Source organism: Schistocerca americana, chromosome 10 (assembly GCF_021461395.2).
Source record: "Schistocerca americana isolate TAMUIC-IGC-003095 chromosome 10, iqSchAmer2.1, whole genome shotgun sequence".
In the NCBI taxonomy this organism is placed as follows: Eukaryota; Metazoa; Arthropoda; class Insecta; order Orthoptera; family Acrididae; genus Schistocerca; species Schistocerca americana.
In genome coordinates, this window is record NC_060128.1 from 196,662,892 (window position 1) to 196,684,343 (window position 21,452).

Here is a 21,452-nt window from a genome sequence, read left to right on the forward strand (position 1 = left end):
TCCTGGTTCTGTTTACAGCATCATGATGGTCGCATTCGTGTTTGGCGACATCGCGGTGAACGGACATTGGAAGCGTGTATTCGTCATCGCCATACTGGCGTACCACCCGGCGCGATTGTATGGGGGTGCCATTGCTTACACGTCTCGGTCACCTCTTGTTCGCATTGACGGCACTTTGAACAGTGGACGTTACATTTCAGATGTGTTACGACCTGTGGCTCTACCCTTCATTCGATCCCTGGGAAACCCTACATTTCAGCAGGATAATGCACGACCGCATGTTGCAGGTCCTGTACGGGTCTTTCTGGATACAGAAAATGCTCGACTGCTGCTCTGGCCAGCACGTTCTCCAGATCTCTCACCAACTGAAAACGTCTGGTCAATGGTGGCTGAGCAACTGGCTCGTCACAATGCGCCAGTCACTACTCTTGATGAACTGTGGTATCGTGTTGAAGCTGCATGGGCAGCTGTACCTGTACACGCCATCCAAGCTCTGTTTGACTCAATGTCCAGGCGTATCAAGGCCGTTATTACGGCCAGAGGTGGTTGTTCTGGGTTCTGATTTCTCAGGATCTATGCACCCAAATAGTGTGAAAATGTAATCGCATGTCAGTTCTAGTATAATATATTTGTCCAATGAATACCCGTTGATCATCTGCATTACTTCTTGGTGTAGCAATTTTAATGGCCAGTAGTGAATATTCTTATACCACGTATTTGATGCTCGTTTCTGTCGACTTTTTTTTATTAAAATAGCACTGATCGCTTTTCCCATTTGCTGTATACGTACCGCTGTATTTCAGATCGAAGCAAATTTTAGAAATAAAAGTGAGTCCCTTTTTTACAAAAACGTTCATTTCGAAACGAGAAGTTTTAGTACTGCAGCTATGGATAACTGATATTTCGATTTTGTACTCGGTTACTAGTAAAAAATAAATAAATACCTGTTGTAACCGAGACAAAACAAATACCGAGAGATACCTGTTATTCAGAAATAAAATACGGCTATCGGTTTTAACCGGTCGATTTTTGCCATCCCCAGTGCCTGCGTCTAGTCTATCCGACACGCATAGGTGCGGACGCGGCCAGGACAGGTCGCACGTCGTGAAAGGCTTGCGGTCAGAGTGCTGGAGAGACAGCAGTAACAGAACCGGAGAGTCCGAGCAACGCTCGTCCGTCCAGTACGCAGGGTCGGACCCAGCAGTGGGTCTGGACGGCGTGGGGAGCACTCACTGACGGCGTGTCAGCTGCCGGGGGCGGCTTATATACGGAACGTCGCGTGGGCCTTTCACCAGGCAAGGAGGAAAGACGGGGACGCGAGGAGAGCAGCGTTCACGCGGGGAGGGAACTCAGCTCACAGTGGGTCGCCGCTTCCGATCTGCCCATCTGCCCCTGCCCTGCCCTGCCCTGCCCTACCCCTCTCACTGCTACCATCGCCGCACTGAGCCTCATCAGTAAGCTACTGCCACAGCTGCAGACGAATGGGACGAATGGAATATTGCAGAATTTCAAACACGAACAGCTGCTAGCATAAGTTTCTTAGAAGTAGGTACCTTAGGGGTTGCGAAGCAACTCAAATCGCTTGATACGGGCAAGTCTTCAGGTCCAGATTGTATACCGATTAGCTTCCTTTCAGATTACGCTGATACAATAGCTCCCTACTTAGCAATCATATACAACCGCTCGCTCACCAATAGATCTGTACCTACAGATTGGAAAATTGCGCAGGTGGCACCAGTGTTTACGAAGGGTAGCAGGAGTAATCCATCGAACTACTGACCTATATCATTGACGTCGGTTTGCAGTAGGGTTTTGGAGCATATACTGTATTCAAACATGAATCACCTCGAAGGGAACGATCTATTGATACGTAATCAGCATGGTTTCAGAAAACATCGTTCTTGTGCAACGCAGCTAGCTCTTTATTCGCACGAAGTAATGGCCGCTATCGACAGGGGATCTCAAGTTGATTCCGTATTTCTAGATTTCCGGAAAGCTTTTGACACCGTTCCTCACAAGCGACTTCTAATCAAGCTGCGGGCCTATGGGGTATCGTCTCAGTTGTGCGAATGGATTCGTGATTTCCTGCGAGGAAGGTCGCAGTTTGTAGTAATAGACGGCAAATCATCGAGTAAAACTGAAGTGATATCAGGTGTTCCCCAGGGAAGTGTCCTGGGACCTCTGCTGTTCCTGATCTATATAAATGACCTGGGTGACAATCTGAGCAGTTCTCTTAGGTTGTTCGCAGATGATGCTGTAATTTACAGTCTAGTAAGGCCATCGGAAGACCAGTATCAGTTGCAAAGCGATTTAGAAAAGATTGCTCTATGGTGTGGCAGGTGGCAGTTGACGCTAAATAACGAAAACTGTGAGGTGATCCACACGAGTTCCAAAAGAAATCCGTAGGAATTCGATTACTCGATAAATAGAACAATTCTCAAGGCTGCCAATTCAACTAAGTACCTGGGTGTAAAAATTACGAACAACTTCAGTTGGAAAGACCACATAGATAATACTGTCGGGAAGGCGAGCCAAAGGTTGCGTTTCATTGGCAGGACACTTAGAAGATGCAACAAGTCCACTAAAGAGACAGCTTACACTACACTCGATCGTCCTCTGTTAGAATATTGCTGCGCGGTGTGGGATCCTTACCAGGTGGGATTGACGGAGGACATCGAAAGGGTGCAAAAAAGGGCAGCTCGTTTTGTATCATCACGTAATAGGGGAGAGAGTGTGGCATATATAATACACGAGTTGGGATGGAAGTCATTAAAGCAAAGACGTTTTTCGTCGCGGCGAGATCTATTTAGGAAATTTCAGTCACCAACTTTCTCTTCCGAATGCGAAAATATTTTGTTGAGTCCAACCTACATAGGTAGGAATGATCATCAAAATAAAATAAGAGAAATCAGAGCTCAAACAGAATGGTTTAAGTGCTCGTTTTTCCCGCGCGCTGTTCGGAAGTGGAATGGTAGAGAGATAGTATGATTGTGGTTCGATGAACCCTCTGCGAAGCACTTAAATGTGAATTGCAGAGTAATCATGTAGATGTAGATGTAGAATTCCTACGATGTAACTAACGCTACAGTATTACATTTCGCGGCTGCATTCTTGTGTAAAATAGTCTCGGTGTTCAGGCCGCGTCAAATGGGAGTTAAGACTCGAGCTTTCGAACATGAATATCAACTTCTTCATCAGGAGACGACTGTTACTCGAGCAACGACAAGCTTGAATGCCTCTGTACAGGACAAGGTTTAACGTTTCGCTGATTTTGCGCGTGAGCATTGACGCCTGCTCAGGCATTTGCTCGCGAACAGAGCAGATGCGGCATGGAAGGGATTGAGGGTTGCGGCAACACGGGAGAGGCGCGAACTATGAGATGGGGGAGGGTCAGTCTCGGCAGAGGCGCCATCTAACAACAGCAACGGTGACTCGACGATGTCTTCGCGTTTCAATCTGCACCGCGAAAAATTTTACCTTTTTACACGAAAAATGGGTTCACAAAATGTTTAATGTATTCCGAGACACTGAAGACTTCCAGGAACAAATTACAAGGGCAGTGCATGTGTTAACATGTCAAAGAATACGGAAACAAAGAATGCCAAGGACCTGAGCGTGTACACAAAAAAAAAAAAATTCAATTGTGTGTGAAGTCTTATGGGACTTAACTGTTAAGGTCATCAGCCCCTAAGCTTACACACTAGTTAACCTAAATTATCCTAAGGACAAACACACACACCCATGCCCGAGGGAAGATTCGAACCTCCGCCGGGACCAGCCGCACAGTCCATGACTGCAGCTTCCTAGATCGCTCGGCTAATCCCGCGCGGCGCGTGTACACCATTTCTGAAAACTTAGAAGGAAGCACTCAGGCTTTCAACGTAGTGCTGGCTCCCTTTCACAGATCGTGGATTAATAAAAGAAGTCTTGCTAATTTCAGTCCAGCATTTGTGTCTACTTCAGGTAGAAGAGCTTCGCGTGGCGCCGTTAGCAAACATGACAATCGTGCATCCCACACAAGTTATCGAAGACGACATTCATAGCTAGATGGCAAAATCTTTGTAAAGATTTTATTGCATATCCTTCTGCTCTCTATAAAAGTATATATATCACATACAGACAACTGGAACGAAGTGTACAAAATGTACATTTGTCATGGAAATTATTGGTTTGTGTCCACAGACGGAGCGGCAGTCATCTTCTGAAGTGAATAAGGATTCGTAGCACAACTGAATGCGAAAACGAAAAACCTTCCAGCATCCAATACGTTATAATCTCAAGCTTGAAGTAATTGATATGCAATACGACAATAAATATTTAAGATATTCTATATTTCTGCAATAGTTTTCCTTAGCATCGCTTTCCTCGTTTACAAGTCTCCACATGTCTCCCCGTCGTGTTTCCTGTGTCGATGGAGGCGGTAAAGTACTCGCAGTCCCGCGCTCACCATCTGCTCGCTGAACACTTTTGCCGTCAAGCCCTGATGTAGGAAGCCGACTTCGCTCCCGGCAGACAATCATCTCTTGACGAAGGAAATTGCGTTAATCTTCGAACGCTCGAGTTTTAACTCCGATTTCACGTGGTATGAACACCGAGAAGATTTTAAGATATTCCATGAAATTGTTTCACGCGGCCACAGGCAGTATTTACAAAACGACCTACACCGACGTTTCGTTTCGAAAACATTCTCTCAACGAATTCCTTTGGGGAAGTGTCCATAGGTTCCAGCAGGGTTTATTTGGGAATTGTGGGAAGAGCACTGCATACAGACTGGACAACATTCGCAACAGCCGTCTCCACGGTACATAACAGGGGTAGAGCTGATCAGACAACGATGTGTCTCACTGTGAGGGAAATCAAAACAAAGAACAGTTTGCGTTAAGAAATGATTTAAAGCACAGCTTATCCAAAAGTTTGTGCCAGATGGGTCATCCAGTTGCTGACCAAAGACCTCGAACTCCAGAGAACTGTTACCCAAAGTCTTCTTCATATATAGCTCTGCAACAAAACGCAGTACAGAACATCAATAGTTTGCTTCGCCACCAAGAAAGGAAGCAAAGACGGTGGAATCTTCTGAGACAGTTGTCAATAGCGACTTGTACAGGGCTGTATTATCTTTGGTTAGTCTTCAAACAAGGACGGACCATATACAAATTCCACGCCGCTATAGACGGACATTTTTGAAGCTTGCTCTGCAAAGAAGGCCTCCTGACCTTACAGCACGACAAGGCCTAGTCTGTCCCTCAGCGCTCGCATTACGCTGTGGCGATATTCAGGATGCGGGCGAGGGAGAACACCACTGGCCTTGTCGCTTCTGTGGTACTACAACAGCGGAAGCGGTAACCACAAAGTTGCGCCTCAGTATCTTCCACCAGCCAGGAGCGACTTGTAGCACGAGGGACCGTTAAGACACACACAACGGTAGGAAAAGCATGAGAAAGGAATGGACATTCTACTGAAACGCAAAGACAAGTGTGTAGATTTCGATGATGAACTTCGTTCGTGTACAGAATAAAATTAACTGCCGTAGCAGTGGCTTGCTCGTGACTTCGAGAATGAGCATCGCAACAGTGCAGCCTTCCAACATTATCAAATGCTCCCACTCCGCAAGACAAAGTGCGGATGTACGTAATGTAGCCTGGGACAGTGGCACGATTTCGGATAATGTCGCAAAAATTTCTGCGGACCGAGCTTTTCCCCCAACCATCCCTCAGCCGGGCCCCTAAATAGGTTACGCACAAAGCCAACGATAACGGCGCTTACCTCATAACACCACAACAACGTGTAGTACGCTATCCACGTTTCTGTTACCTGTTCTCCCAATACGCTACAGCATGCCTGCCTAATATATTCCCAGGCAGACTTTGAATGCAGAATGGTAGTTGGAGCTGGACGCAAGGGACATTTCATATCGGAGATCGTTACGGAATTCAGTATTCCGAGATCCCCGGTGTCATCAGGCGTCACCTCTCACCACGGACAACGCAGTAGCCGACGGCCTTCACTTAATGACAGAGAGCAGCGGCGTTTGCGTAGAGTAGTCAGTGCTAACAGACAAGCAACACTGCGTGAAATAAACGCAGAAATCACTTTGGCACGTACGACGATTATTCGTTAGGGCAATGCGGCGAAATTGGGTGTTAATGGGCTGTGGCAGCAGACGACCGACGCGAGTGCCTTTGCTAACAGCACGACGTCTCCTGGAGCGCCTCTCCTGGGCTCCTGACCGTAGCGGTTGGAGGGTAGACAACTGGGAAACAGTGGCCTGGTCAGATGAACCCCGATTTCAGTTGGTAAGAGCTGATGACGGGGTTCGAGTGTGGCGCAGAGCCCACGAAGGCACGGAACCAAGTTGTCAACACGGGCTGTGGAAGCTGGTGATGGCTCCATAATGGTGTGGACCGTGTTTACGTGGAATGGACAGCGTCGTCTGGTCAAACTGAAGCGATCATTCGCTGGAAATTGTTGTGTTCGGGTACTTGGAGACCATTTGCAGCCGATCATTGACTTCATTCTCCCCAAACATGTCAGTAGGCCATAATTGTTCGCAATTGGTTTGAAGAACGTTCTGGGCGGTTCAAGCGAATGATTTAGACACACAGATCGGCCGACATGAATCCCATCGAACGTTTATGGGACATAACCGGGAGGTCAGTTCGTGCACAAACTGCTGCACCGGCAACATTTTCGCAATTACGTACGGCTACAGAGGCAGCAGTGCCCAGTACTTCTGTAGGGGACTTCCAACGACTTGTTGAGTCCATGCCACGGCGAGACGCTGCACTACGCCGGAAAAAAAAGGAGGTCCGAAGCGATAGCAGGTGGTTTCCCGTGGCTTCCGTTATTGTTGGCAGCTATATTAACAACCTTCTAATTGACAGAATTACGTCCGATTGTCGTAATCTTAGGTCACCAAGAAGTAAAAGAACTTGAAAGCGACTGTACGCTAAGCCCAAATGACGGAACGAAAGCGAGCTAAGAACAAGGACTTCATCGCCCACAAAATACGCTGTAGAGACAGTGGAGGTCCCGAACCAAAGACTAAACGCCGTCTGCCATATTGCCACAGCGGATAAGAAGTAGAACGCAGTAGACAGCCGGCGCCTCGTGTGCTGGAACAGTGCAACAGCCGATAACTCAGACGGGGAACATTGGTGAGAACGGAAGTGGTTTACAAAAAAAAAGGTCATACAGTAAGGAAATGGTGAGCCGTCAAACGTATTGTTAACGACTGATTCTAAAATACATCTACATGGATACTCTGCAAATCACGTTTCAGTGCTTGGCAGAGGGTTCATCGAACGACCTTCACAATTATCTATTATTCCAATCTCGTATAATGCGCGGAAAGAATGAACACCTACATCTTTCCGTGCGACCTCTGATTTCCCTTATTTTATCGACGTGATCGTTCCTCCCTATGTCGGTGTCAACAAAATATTTTGGCATTCGGAGGAGAAAGTTGTTGATTGGAATTTCGTGACAACATTCCGCCGCAACGAAAAACGCCTTTGTTTTAATCATTTACAGCCCAAATCTTGTATCATTTCTGTGACACTCTCTCCCCTATTTCGCGATAATACAAAGCGTGCTGCCCTTCTTTGAACTTTTTCGATGTACTCCGTCAGTCCTATCTGGTAAGGATACCACACCGTGCAGTAGTATTCTAAAAGAGGACGGACAAGCGTAGTGTAGACAGTCTCCTTAGTAGGTCTGTTACATTTTCTAAGTGTCCTGCCAATGAAACGCAGCCTTTGGTTAGCCTTCCCCACAACATTTTCTGTGTGTTCCTTCCAATTTAATTTGTTCGTAATTGTAATACCTAGTTATTTAGTTGAATTTACGGTATTTAATTTTCCGATACGTGCCCAGCTTTTTTCTTACATTTTCCTGAACCCCAGTTTTCAAGTCCAAAGATATATCAAAATTTTATTTTTATGGGGATGCACAGCCTCAACGCATTTCGAGATTGAAAACATGCTCCAAGAAGGCAGTAATCTGTCTGTTATCCGTGCAATTGGCCAATTTCAGTCGTGGGTCATTTTCAAGGCACATATTTTTAGACTTGACACGTATTAGAATATGAAATAAAGTGTGAAACTTAAAATATGTACTTGAAAATGAGCCACGGCTGGAACAGGCCAACTGCACACATGATAAACATTCTTTAAGATTTATTTCAGCGCAAGTTCTCGGGATGTGTAAAGAGTGACGTGTTAAGCAGAACCTGCACTATGGACTTTGCTTTTTGAACATACCGTTTGCCTACGTACTTCTGTCTCATAAGTGCAGCTAATTAATTAACAACCCGTTCACACTCCACGCACAGCGCCGCAATACCAAAGACGTGAGCTCCCTGCTACTTGTAATCACGACACATCACTGAAAAGTGGACGCTTTTGCTAATATACTATGATGAAGGCGTTTCAGCTTTGATGCAGCACAGCTTCACTGAACATATGAAATCACACTCACATAAAGCAGAAATATTCAGATTGGACCTGAATGGACGTCACGAGGTTTCAGCGCTAAGTCACTGAAGTTAAATGATAGAATTTATTTGCTACGCGATTCACAAGTGTGTGTGTGTGTGTGTGTGTGTGTGTGTGTGTGTGTGTGTGTGTGTGTGAGAGAGAGAGAGAGAGAGAGAGAGAGAGAGAGAGAGAGAGAGAGAGAGAGAGAGACCGACCTTTTATTGTACGAAGTTAATTTAATTACATCCACAGTTAGATAATATCTCCGCTAAGTTATATAAATTGTTACTGTAGAAACACAACACTGGCAAATGGTAAAGCGCAATACCAAGGACGTAAGGGTCTCTGTTTCGATTCTCAGCCACCCTAAGGATTTTTCTCTATCACTTTTCACGACTTTCGTCTACGGTAGTGTTTTTCTATGTGAAAAACACCAAGCTGCGTCGTCGTTCCGAAGCCACGCCAAACTTCTCTCCCCTTGCAGTAACTGACTGGACCGATCATTTCACAGACCGGAGGAAGGCAACGGCATTCCGCGTCCCGAAGCGCCTTACTTACCAAAGCAGTGTGATGCCCGAAACAACAACGTCCGCGTTGACGGTAGCATTTACCTTTTTATGCCGGAGAATTCAGAGACTCACAGGAAATACAATATTCAAAAAAATCTGTATTGACTACTTGTGCGGAATCGAACACTCATGCTGAACAGATTTAGAACATAGTAACACAAAAATTTGATAACTTACGATTTGCTACGTCGGCATATCAGCGGTACTTACCTGAAAACAAAACAGAATATTGTTAAACTGCGTAACATAATACAACAGGGCGATAAACATTCTGGGTGCCATTACAATTTCTACTACACAACACACGAGTACATTAAAATCGATGTAAGTCAATGTTTCTAAAAAATATACGTCCCGAATGAGACGAGTCGTAGCCACAATACAGAGTACGTGGTACGCGGAAACACAGCACCAGGCATGCAATCCGCACACATCGGTTCGGTTCGGTGCTACGCTGGTAACGGCAGTGTTTGAGAGACAGTTTTTTGTCTACGCTGCCCTCAACTTTTACGGTGTGCAGCATGCGAATTGATGAAAACAAGAACTATCAGAACTGCTGAGGCAAAAAAGTCCGGTAACCTTTACTCTTCACCACATAATCTCTTGGCACTGGAAACAAACACATCAACATGCTTTGCACATTTGTAGTCATTAATGTCATATGGATAGTTTTCTGGTGTAATTCTTCACTCCGGTAAGATGTACTGATTTCACAAAAGCGAGCAATGCGAATAATATGTGATATATGTGATTCTTGCTACAATCGTCTTGTAAACGCCTGTACAAAAAGTCATAGTTAAGGAACAATACCAGAAAAAACGTGACCTGTATTACTTATTATTACACCTATCGGCGCTCACAAGGCAATTCAATGCGCAGCCACAAAAAAAAATCTTTGATTTAAACTTCCTGGCAGATTAAATACAGTATGTCTTCGCAGGAGAGCTTCTGTAAAGTTTGGAAAGTAGGAGACGAGATACTGGCAGAAGTAAGGCTGTGAGGACCGGGCGTGAGTCGCGCTTCGGTAGCTCAGATGGTAGAGCACTTGCCCGCGATAGGCAAAGGTCCCGAGTTCGAGTCTCGGTCGGGCACACAGTTTTAATCTGCCAGGAAGTTTCATATCAGCGCACACTCCGCTGCAGAGTGAAAATCTCATTCTGGAATCTTTGATTTAGTTGCATCATAAGGTAAAAAATCTGACACGTAGCGAAGCAAATTTCAAAACTAACATAAAACCGTTTCTTACAGAAATTTCTTCCTATTCCAAAGTGGAAATGCAATTAAAAATTTATAGCATTTGTAGAAAAAAAAGTTAACGCCATCTCTAGCTACATCAGTCCCATTCAAGAGTAATATGCTCACTCTAAATAAACCTAAGCCAGTGTGCTACTTAGTAGCCTGTAAACGGGTAGCATAAAGCCACATTCTCAAACAAATGGCGTATTCTTACCTCGTAAATTAAGTCGTGTTACATCTTTTAGATAACAGTCGTGAAAACGGGCGAAGTACGACATCAAAAGACCTCGATTCCAATTAATATTTTCCCTTAACACTGTGTTTTAATTACTCTTAATTAATTAAAACATCCAAAAAGATACATTGATAACTAGGGAAAATCGAATTTCAGTTCCGTAATTCTCTGACAAACGGAAACGTTTAATACACATTACATGAAAATTTTATTTTATATTTATTTTGTTATTTTTTCAATAATTTTAGTTTTTGTGTGCTTTTAGCCAACCCATCCCCTTTCAACCCGTTTCAAACAATGTACTGTAAACACGATTGGCTCGCGAATAGAACTGGCAGTTTGTGATCGACTCTGAATGTCATTTGGATGCATCGAAATAGCGACATGATTGGTGATTAGACAACTTAGGTGAAACTTAATTTTGGTCAGGAGTCATACCGTATTTCTCACAAATAGTCAAGGTAACGCGGACACAAAACGAGTAAATGTAAATTAAAAGACAAAATAACAGTGAGATTCAGTTAACAGAAAAAAATAAGAGCACACAAATGCCATTCAGTGGAATAACTTACGATATTGTAACGATCTGGAATTTATTAGCTAAAATGTAACGACTGTGAAAAAATATATATCGGCCAAACAGGGTGGTACTTTGAAACCTGAATCCGTGACCACACGAATAGTGGTGAAAATACGAGGGTTAGAGCTGTAATAGTGGCAACTATTTATTTACAGTTCATACAAAATAGAAACGTGTTTCACAGTTTTACTGGCCTTCAAAGTGGTCACCAGCATTGTGTATAACCCGTTGCCAGCGATGTGGAAGTCGTAGGATACTGTTAGCAGTGCCAGTTGTGTTGACAGTTGGAGCGGCGCGGTCTATTGCCCGACGAATTTGTAGCAGTTCTGAAGCGAATGCCGTGAAGTGTTTCCTTCATTTTAGAAATCTAGTTGAACTCACGAGAGCTTAAGTCAGGGGAGTGCAGTAGGTGGTGTAGCAATTAGCAGCTCCATCAGTCGAACAAACCAGTAACAGCTTGCACCGTACATGCTTGAACATTTTCCTGCAAAATGATAATCAGGTCCTGCAGAAAGTATCACTTCTCTGTCGAAGCTGGTCTTAGGTTGTGTTCCAAAAATGAACAGCATAGAGACAGAAGTGATGACACTTTCTGCAGGACCTGACCATCATTTTGCAGGACAATGCTCAAGCACGTACAGTGCAAGCTGTTACTGATTTGTTTGACTCATGGGGCTGCTAATTGCTACACCACCTACTGCACTCCCCTGACTTAAGCTCTCGTGAGTTCAACTAGATTTCTAAACTGAAGAAAACACTTCACGGCATTCGCTTCAGAACTGCTATAAATTCGTCGGGCAATAGACCGCGCCGCTCGAACTGTCAACACAACTGGCACTGCTAACAGTATCCTACGACTTCCACATCGCTGGCAACGAGTTATACACAATGCTGGTGACCACTTTGAACGTCAGTAAAACTTTGAAACACGTTTCTATTTTGTACGAACTGTAAATAAATAGTTGCCATTATTAAAGTTCCAACCGCCGTAATTCATCAGCGTTCAGTACTCGTCTAAAAGAACAAAATCATGAAGTGACTGATACAGTACAGTGAGTGTCGATTTTATACCAAGCTAATGAAGTCATATATTACAGCATCAAGCAAGAATAGAAATCTTCACTCACATGAAAAACGATCGAAATGAAATGCTCTACATGACCTAACTGATCTAGCAGACAAGAATTCGACGAAAATTTCATAAACGTCCTTCTTCATAAAGACGACGTTACGACATGAAACGGCAACACACAACACTTCTGTACGGTCCACTCACATCGATGGGACCTCCTCCTATGTTCGACATCAACGTGCAATAACCACAGACAGACAGACGGCAGGTGGCAGAACTAGCAGTGGAGGGTATACAGAGCGTACAGGCAGACGCCGAATATACAGGGTGGCCCATTGACAGTGACCGGGCCAAATATCTCACGAAATAAAAATCAAACGAAAAAACTACAAAGAACGAAACTCGTCTAGTTTGAAGGCGGAAACCAGATGCCGCTATAGATGACCCGCTATATGGCGCTGCCATAGGTCAAACGGATATCAACTGCGTTTTTTGAAATAGGAACTCCCATTTTTATTATATATTCGTATAGTAAGTAAAGAAATGTCAATATTTTATTTGGACAACTTTTTCGCTTTGTCGTAGATGGCGCTGTAACAGTCACAAACGTGTAAGTACGAGGTATCACGTAACATTCTGCCAGTGCGGACGGTATTTGCTTCGCGATACATTACCCGTGTTAAAATGGACCGTTTACCAATTGCGGAAAAGGTCGATATCGTGTTGATGTATGGCTATTGTGATCAAAATGCCCAATGGGCGTGTGCTATGTATGCTGCTCGGTATCCTGGACGACATCATCCAAGTGTCCGGACCGGTCGCCGTATAGTTACGTTATTTAAGGAAACGGGAAGTGTTCAGCCATATGTGAAATGACAATCACGACCTCCAACAAATGATGATGCCCAAGTAGGTATTTTAGCTCCTGTCGCCGCTAATCCGCACATCAGTAGCAGACAAATTCCGCGAGAATCGGGAATCTCAAAAACGTCGGTGCTGACAATGCTACATCAACATCGATTGCACCCGTACCATATTTCTATGCTCCAGAAATTGCATGGCGACGACTTTGAACGTCGTGTACAGTTCTGCCACTGGACACAAGAAAAATTACCGGACGATGACAGATTTTTTGCACGCGTTCTATTTGGTGATGAAGCGTCATTCACCAACAGCGGTAAAGTAAACCGGCATAATATGCACTACTGGGCAACGGAAAGTCCACGATGGCTGCGACAAGTGGAACATCAGCGACCTTGGCGGGCGAATGTATGGTGGGCCATTATGGGAGAAACGATAATTGGCTGCCATTTTATCGATGGCAATCTAAATGGTGCAACGTATGCTGATTTCCTACGTTATGATCTACCGATGTTACTACAAGATGTTTCACTGCATGACAGAGTGGCAATGTACTTCCACCATGATGGATGTCCGCTACATAGCTCGCGTGCGGTTGAAGCGGTATTGAATAGCATATTTCGTGACAGGTGGATTGGTCGTTGAAGCACCATACCATGAACCGGAAATTCAACGGATCTGACGTCCCCGGATTTCTTTATATGGGGAAAGTTGAAGGACATTTGGTATCGTGATCCACCGACAACGCCTGACAACATGCGTCAGCGCATTGTCAATGCATGTGCGAACATTACGCAAGGCAAACTACTGGCTGTTTACAAAAATGTCGTTACACGTATTGCCAAATCCATTGATGTTGCCGGACATCATTTTGAGCATTTATTGCATTAATGTGGTATTTACAGGTAATCACGCTGTAACAGCATGCGTTCTCAGAAATGATAAGTTCACAAAGGTACGTGTATCACATTGGAATAACCGAAATAAAATATTCAAACGTACCTACGTTCTGTATTTTAATTTAGAAAACCTTCCTGTTACCAACTGTTGGTCTAAAATTGTGAGCTATATGTTTGTGACTATTACAGCGCCATCTATCACAAAGCAAAAAAAGTGGCCCAACTAAAACATTCATATTTCTTTACGTACTACACGAATATGTAATAAAATACGGGGCTTCCTATTTTTAACAAAACGCAGTTGATACCCGTTTGACCTAAGACAGCGCCACCTAGCGGGCCAACCATAGCGCCATCTGGTTTCCCCCTTCAAGGTAGACGAGTTTCGTTCTTTGTAGTTTTTTCGTTTGACGCTTATTTCGTGAGATATTTGGCCCGGTCACGATCAATGTAGTGCAGCCGTTGTCGTAATGCGGAAGTGAAGCGAATTATTTGACGTCAGAAAGGGCACGAACGGCGGTATGTGGGCGAAGAGTGCAAGCATTTCGGAAACGGCTATCTTTGTAAGCTGTTGGCGTGCCGCCGTGGTTTAAGTATACAGTGCATGGCATTACGGCGCCATCGAAAACCGGCGCCATAGATGGCGGAGGTGAAGGACGGCTGCGGAGACGTGTACGGGCGAACAGATGTCCAGCTGTTGAGCATCTGGCCGCCCAGATGAACCACGGGGCCAGCAACAGAGTGTGTGTGTGTGTGTGTGTGTGTGTGTGTGTGTGTGTGTGTGTGTGCGCGCGCAACGACAGTTCGGCAAAGGGCCGCCTACTTCATGAATCCGGCGCCCCTGTTTTGGACAGCGCCATTTTGTCATGCACGGGGTACTTTAACCGCGGCGGCACGCGGGTAGTTTAGAAACTTAGCTGCTTCCGAAATGCTTGCACTCTTGGCCCAAAAACCGACGTTCATGATGTATTGGCGCAGTGGTTCAACGGAAGTCTGCATTTAAGCGTGGGGACCATGTCCACCCCCACATGCTGTTTGTTTCTCCTCGGCACGATGGCATCTACCAGCAGGACAATGTAAGCGTCACACAGCTCGAAGAGTACGTGCGTGCTTCGAAGAGCACCAGCACGAGTTTACCGTACTACCCTGTCCACCAGGCTTCGTGGGTCGACAATCTGTGCGAGCGCCTGGGTCGGGCTGTTCGCGCCACGGATCCTCAACCGAGAAACCTGGAGCAGTTGGCCACGGCAGTGGATTCGGCACGGCTCCACACCCCTGTCGGTACCTTCCAAAACCTCACTGACTGCCTTCCTGCACGTATCGCAGCGGTCCGCACTGCAAAAGGGTGGTCATTCAGCCTTCTGACAATTGGCCATATTAATGAGAGTCGGTAGTGTAATTTACAGTAATTATTTTTAAACAGTTTACTGTTCTATCTTGTTTTATATATTTCACTTTCACTAACTAAAACAACCAAAGTAATGAAACTAAATGAATATATCACCTGTGTCACAGAAAACAGTACCGAGCGAGATGGCGCAGTGGTTAGACACTGGACTCGCATTCGGGAGGACGACGGTTCAATCCCGCGTCCGGCCATCCTGATTTAGGTTTTCCGTGATTTCCCTAAATCACTCCAGGCAAATGCCGGGATGGTTCCTTTCAAAGGGCACGGCCGACTTCCTTCCCCGTCCTTTCCTAATCCGATGATACCGATGACCTCGCTGTCTGGTCTCCTTCCCCGAAACAACCTACCAACCAACCAACAGAAAACAGTACGCACTTTATGCAAAATACCCACTATACGAAGCTACAGTATCGATAGCTTTGAGGACAGAATACATCGCCTGGAATGTGAAGCAAGCTCTCTCACCTGTAACACGACGAGGACTAATTAAAAGTAACAGTAAAATTTCCAAAAAAAAGTTGTACGAGAACTCTATGAAGGCACTACATTAAAAATCATATGTAAGTACTATACATCTCAACGCAAAATTGTGAAAACGTCCCACTGGACGTAGTATAATGTACTGTACAGTATGTGATCAAAAGTATCCGGACACCTGGCTGAAAATGACTTACAAGTTCGTGGCGCCCTCCACCGGTAATGCTGGAATTCAGTACGGTGTTGGCCCACCCTTAGCCTCGATCACAGCTTCCACCCTCGCAGGCATACGTTCAGTCAGGTGCTGGAAGGTTTCTTGGTGAATGGCAGCCCATTCTTCACGGAGTGCTGCACTGAGGACGGGTACCCATATCAGTCGGTGAGGTCTGGCACGAAGTCGGCATTCCAAAACATCCAAAAGGTGTTTCATAGGATTCAAATCAGGACTCTGTACAGGCCAGTCCATTACAGGGATGTTATTGTGGAGTGCATTACGAACAGGCGCCCCAGTTCGTGTTGAAAGATGCAGTCGCCATCCCCGAATTGTTCTTCAACAGTGAGAAGCAAGAAGGTGCTTAAAACATCAATGTAAGCCTGTGCTGTGATGGTGCGACGCAAAACGACAAGGTGTGCACCCCCTCCATAAAAAAGACGACCACACCATAACACCACCGCCTTTGAATTTTACTGTTGGCACCACACACGCCGGCAGATGTCGTTCAACTGGCTGTCGCCATACCCACGCCCTGCCATCGGATCGCCACATTGTGTACCGTGATTCGTCACTCCACATAACGTTTTTGCACTGTTCAATCGTGCATTGTTTACGCGCCTTACACCAAGCGAGGCGTCGTTTGGCATTTACCGGCGTGATGTGTGCCTCATGAGCAGCTACTCGACCATCAAACCCAAGTTTTCTCACCTTCCGCCTAACTGTCATAGTACTTGCAGTGGATCCTGATGCAGTTTGGAATTCCTGTGTGATGGTCTGGATAGATGTCTGCCTATTACACATTACGACCCTCTTCAACAGTCGGCGGTCTCTGTCAGTCAAAAGACGGTGTCCGCCTGTACACTTTTGTGCTGTACGTCTCTCTTATCGTTTCCACTTCACTATCACATCGGAAACAGTGGGCCTAGGGATGCATAGGAGTGTGAAAATCTCGTGTACTGACGTATGGCACAACTGACACGCAATTTCCTGACCACGTTCAAGTCTCACGATGTCTAATGACTACTAAGGTCGCTGATGTGGAGTACCTGGCAGTAGGTGGCAGCACAATGCACCTAATATGAAAAACGTATGTTTATGGGGGTGTCCGGATACTGTTGATCACATAGTACATACCTTCTGCAGGATAGGTAAATATGAGCACTGAACCAGTCCGGCTAAAATAAGATTGAAAAAAGTGAGAATCAGCCTTGTGTATATGTAAACACAGAACGCCATTTATCAATTTCATGCAGGTTTCAGCCGGCCGAAGTGGCCGTGCGGTTAAAGGCGCTGCAGTCTGGAACCGCAAGACCGCTACGGTCGCAGGTTCGAATCCTGCCTCGGGCATGGATGTTTGTGATGTCCGTAGGTTAGTTAGGTTTAACTAGTTCTAAGTTCTAGGGGACTAATGACCTCAGCAGTTGAGTCCCATAGTGCTCAGAGCCATTTGAACCATGCAGGTTTCAGGACATCACGAATGCAACAGCTCATCCTCGTTCACAGGAGTGTACTACGGAAATCTGCTGACAATGTTGCAGGAGCGTCACGGGAACCTGCCTGAGGTTTTGGTTTTGTTTGACGACAACGTCCCCCGGGCATTCTGCACACGACACAAGTGGTACGTGCCGCTCTTTCCAGAACGAGAAGGCAGACCTGTACAGGCAGGGTCGCTGCCAAGTTATCCGTCGTAAGCAAAAAAAGTGCCGCATTGAAAGGTGAATGTGTAGAGAAGGAGAACAAGATGAGAGCAAGTTTCGTGGTCGCAGCATGATTCGTTCGGAGCTTTAATTACAACATTATGACTGCCTCTAGTACATCAAGCAGTAGTTGGTGATCTCCGTCAAGAGGATTCCTTCACGTGCATACCATGGCGTCGAGGCAACTGTGTGCGTTTTATATGTACACTTATCATTTGTCATGTGATACTTCCTTGTTGCTCGAGGATGTCTGTTTCTCGTAATGTACAAATCAAATATTGGTCATCTGTTGAAAGTCATTCTTGAAGCAGCTCAATAGTGAAGTTGCTGGGTAAAAAAAAAAAAAAACCACTAGAAAGCCCCTTTCCGGCACCCCCTCTCTCGTCACAATTGACGTAAGTAGGACCATGTCGCCACGTCCAATCCCGCATCGGGTAACTAACATTTGCGAAAGCCGATTTCCCGCACCACAGTAGACGATATCAGCTCTGCACGTTCTGTTGTTCGGCTCCGGGACTCTGTTCACCAGCGCCACAGTCCCCACACCATGTCACGTCCGTGTCTCCACTGTCACAGCTGTTGCGGGAACTCAGTCAGCCGCACGACCCCCCCACCCCACCCAACCGACCAACAGTTCAGCGCATTCTGGCCGTGTCGTGTCGCGACCGGCGCATTGCCCTGAGGCCGTAAAGAGTTGTCAAGTCCAGCACTCAGCTCGCACAGGGTCCCCATTGTGGTGCACAGCCGCGGAAAAGAACTCCGTCAGAGGGGAACTGCTCCCGGTTAGCACAAGCACGAATTACAAACACGTGTACTTTTACACTCTAACAATGACGCTGACGTTTAATTTCGCAAGCACTCGCGCACCCATGCATATATACAACAACATACACTACTGGTCATTAAAATTGCTACACCACGAAGATGACGTGCTACAGACGCGAAATTTAACCGACAGGAAGAAGATGCTGTGATATGCAAATGATTAGCTTTGCAGAGCATTCACACAAGGTCGGCGCCGGTGGCGACACCTACAACGTGCTGACATGAGGAAAGTTTCCAACCGATTTCTCATACACAAACAGCAGTTGACCGGCGTTGCCTGGTGAAACGTTGTTGAAATGCCTCGTGTAAGGAGGAGAAATGCGTACCATCACGTTTCCGACTTTGATGAAGGTCGGATTGTAGCCTATCGCGATTGCGGTTTATCGTATCGCGACATTGCTGCTCGCGTTGGTCAAGATCCAATGACTGTTAGCAGAATATGGAATCGGTGGGAAGGTAATACGGAACGCCGTGCTGGATCCCAACGGCCTCGTATCACTAGCAGTCGAGATGACAGGCATCTCATCCGCATGGCTGTAACGGATCGTGCAGCCACGTCTCGACCCCTGATTCAACAGATGGGGACGTTTGCAAGACGACAACCATCTTCATCAACAGTTCGACGACGTTTGCAGCAGCATGGACTATCAGCTGCGAGACCGTGGCTGCAGTTACCCTTGACGTTGCATCACAGACGGGAGCACCTGCGATGGTGTACTGAACGACGAACCTGGGTGCACGAATGGCAAAACGTCATTTTTTCGGATGAATCCAGGTTCTGTTTACAGCATCATGATGGTCGCATCCGTGTTTGGCGACATCGCGGTGAACGCACATTGGAAGCGTGTATTCGTCATCGCCATACTGGCGTATCACCCGCGTGATGGTATGGGGTGCCATTGGTTACACGTCTCGGTCACCTCTTGTTCGCATTGACGGCACTTTGAACAGTGGACGTTACATTTCAGATGTGTTACGACCCGTGGCTCTACCCTTCATTCGATCCCTGCGAAACCCTACATTTCAGCAGGATAATGCACGACCGCATGTTGCAGGTCCTGTACGGGCCTTTCTCGATACAGAAAATGTTCGACTGCTACCCTGGCCAGCACATTCTCCAGATCTCTCACCAATTGAAAACGTCTGGTCAATGGTGGCCGAGCAACTGGCTCGTCACAATACGCGAGTCACTACTCTTGATGAACTGTGATATCGTGTTGAAGCTGCACGGGCAGCTGTACCTGTACACGGCATCCAAGCTCTGTTTCACTCAATATCCAGGCGTATCAAGGCCGTTAGTACGGCCAGAAGTGGTTGTTTTGGGTACTGATTTCTCAGGATCTATGCACCCAAATTGCGTGAAAATGTAATCAGATGTTAGTTCTAGTATAATATAGTATAATATATTTGTCCAATGAATACCCGTTTATCATCTGCATTTCTTCTTGGTGTACCAATTTTAACGGCCAGTAGTGTACATAGAGGTACGAGGGTGGTTTGGGAAGTCTGGTAAATTTCCAAGAAAGAGTAGAACGTTCCTGTTGCGCCTTTACGGTTGGTAAGCCTGATTGTTCCAAGGATTGTACACGAAATTTCAACAATGTACAGCCCTCAGTTCATTGTTGAGAACCGTCTGAAATGGACAATCTGTCGACTGCGCTTGACAATGCAGCAAACTGAGTTTCGTGCTGTTTATGAAACATTTTCATTTCAAGGGTTGGACTGTGGCACACATAAAAACAGAACTGGATGAAGTTCACGCGGGCTCTGCACTGTCATTGAAGAACATTTACTTTTGGGTTAATGAGTTTAAACGCTGTCGGACAGGCGCCGAAGACGAAGCGCGCTCCGGCCGTCCAACTGAGGAAACCACAGAGGAAACCATCGACAAAATCCTTGATACTGAGATGCAAGACCGTTGGACTGCTCAGACTGTAGGCATCTCAACTAAGCGTATGCATAAATCCTGTTGGGAGAACTGGCTATGAACAAGCTGTGTGCGAGATTGGTGCCGCGAATGCTCACAGTCGACCAAGAGCACATCCGGCACAACATCTCAACACAATGTCTGGCGATGTTCAATCGCACTGTGTAAGAGTTTTTGTGCTCACTGGTGACTGCTGATGAAACCTGGATCCATCATCATTATACGCCAGAGTCAGAACGGCAGTCTAAACAATGGACAAAGTGTGGCGGGAGTTCACCGAAGAAGGCAAAGACCATTTTGTCAGCTGGTAAGCAATGACCACTGTTTTCGGGATTCCCAAGGAATAATGCTCGTAGATTACTTGGAAAAAGGCAGAACCATAACTGGACCCCATTGCGCTTCATTGTTGGATCCTCTGAAACTTGCGTCGGCATAAAGACTAACACTGGCACGCAAGAAAGTGCCCTTTTACCTGGATGATGAACCATCCCACACGTCGGAATAGTGCATCATTACATTGGCGAGTGTGCATGAACTGGGTTTTGAAATGGTTCCTCATCCGCCCTATTGACCAGACTTAGTCGCAAGTGACTTCTCCCTGTAAATCAACTTGAAAATCTCGCACGCGCTTTATGGTCAGCTATGGCATTGCAGGTTGCATAAAAGTACAGTTTTAGGGGCAGCTAAATCAAGATATACATAAAGCGATTCTTATTAACGTTAGAAGAAAAAAACAAAACGACATAGATGCTGCTGAGACAAGTCATTTAATGAAATACCCTGGTGAACACGTGAAGTCATTAAACGAGGTACCTCGTCACGTGTGCAGAGGTGGGGCTTGTCCACCGCGTACTGGCCGCTAGGGCGGCAGTGCAGTACATCGCTTCGTTAGGCTGCCCTCTTTTCGAACACCTTTTGCAAATGCGATTTGTTATAAACGTAAAGTCGAAAAATTATTGTCCTCGCTATAACCAAGCA